The sequence below is a fragment of the Camelina sativa genome, chromosome 12, assembly GCF_000633955.1.
Source record: "Camelina sativa cultivar DH55 chromosome 12, Cs, whole genome shotgun sequence".
Lineage (NCBI taxonomy): Eukaryota > Viridiplantae > Streptophyta > Magnoliopsida > Brassicales > Brassicaceae > Camelina > Camelina sativa.
The window spans coordinates 19,378,672-19,380,152 of NC_025696.1; positions in this window are offsets into that span (position 1 = coordinate 19,378,672).

Consider the following 1,481-nt stretch of genomic DNA (forward strand, 5'->3'; position numbering starts at 1 on the left):
CGCTTTGACTGTCAAGACTGCTTAAAACATTATCACCTTCCTTCTGAACTTCATTCTCCTTTTGATTCTCATTCATATTCGGTATCCCAGCTTCCGGCAGAACATTATCCCTCTTCATTAGCTTTGAGAACACTTCCCGGTCTCCCTCGGCTTTTCGCTTGGCAACCGCATTTCTAAGAACCTCCGCTTCTGTTTCTCTCCCAATCAGACCAGCTTCTGCTTGATTCCCGGTGTGTATATTGTTGACTGTTCGCTTCCAATAACCAACCTTCTTCTGACTGTGATTTCTCCTTTGGAAAGGATTTACCTCAGGGGTATCAGTAACACCTGTACAGAAACCAGCCGCAGTCGCAACTTCCATATCTGTCAAACCTTGCACAGGAGGTACATTTTGTTTCTTCCCTACCCCGTTTTCCAATTGCTCTCGCAGGAATGGCTGTTGGTCTCCATTTGGAGGAATGTGGGGAGTAGAATTATTGACTACAGGAATCTCAACAGCATTTTTAACTGTCCCATTCGGGAGCGAGAAAACCAGGCCTCTCTCTTTCTGCAGGCTGTCCGTAAGCACAAGAGGAGGTTCTAATCGCAGCAAGGAGTTTTGAGCCCTTGTATCATTAGCAATAGATTCCAGAGTCATACGCAGCGTCTGCTCACGCTGATTGAGAAGTGACGGATCCCCCGAGTATAAATATTTTCTCATCTCTGATAGAACATCAGGAGCTACAACATTGGATCTCTGAGAGAAACCTGGGGGTTCTGCTTGTGAAAGAAGAGGCATTACTGTCCCTGCCAAGTCCGCCGGAAAGCGGTTATCTCGTGTCGAGCTTCTGACATCCACCACATGAGTTGGGATTCGATTGGTACGATTACCTTGCTCTAAAGGTTCCTTCCGAAGAAAGGGGCAAAGATGTTTCTCGTGAGTTAGACGGAAGCAATGAAAGCAGCTTTTCCGGACCCTTTCATACTCAATACCAACAGAGGCTAAAACTCCATTAGGGAGTTGGATGGATTTGGATTTAACCAGCGGGTTGGCTACAGCAAAGATCACCTTCACTCGTATAAAAGCATTGTATTGGGATCTCTCCGGGTCAAAGGCTATTTCCTTGACTTGACCTATTCTCCCAGCAATGGCCTCAATAGTCTTAGTTGAAAGGAATTGCGGAGGGATATTGCTGATTCTAATCCATACAGGGAATGTGGAAAGGAAAGACTCTGGAGGATTCTCCGTCCATCGTTCCATGACCATCCCCCAATCATCGAAAGTCCAAAAGCCAGTCTTCAGGACTCTTACAAGATCACTTTCTAGTTGAAATATAAACTGGAAAGTGTCTCTAGATAATGCTATACCTCTTACCCGTTCGTACACCCCCCACACCCGAGGCATCTTCATAATCATCTTCCCCATGTTCTGACACGCCGGGTTCAGTAGACGGCCCAAGACACTCAACCGGCACTCCACAGCAGCCCCAAAATCACCTTCC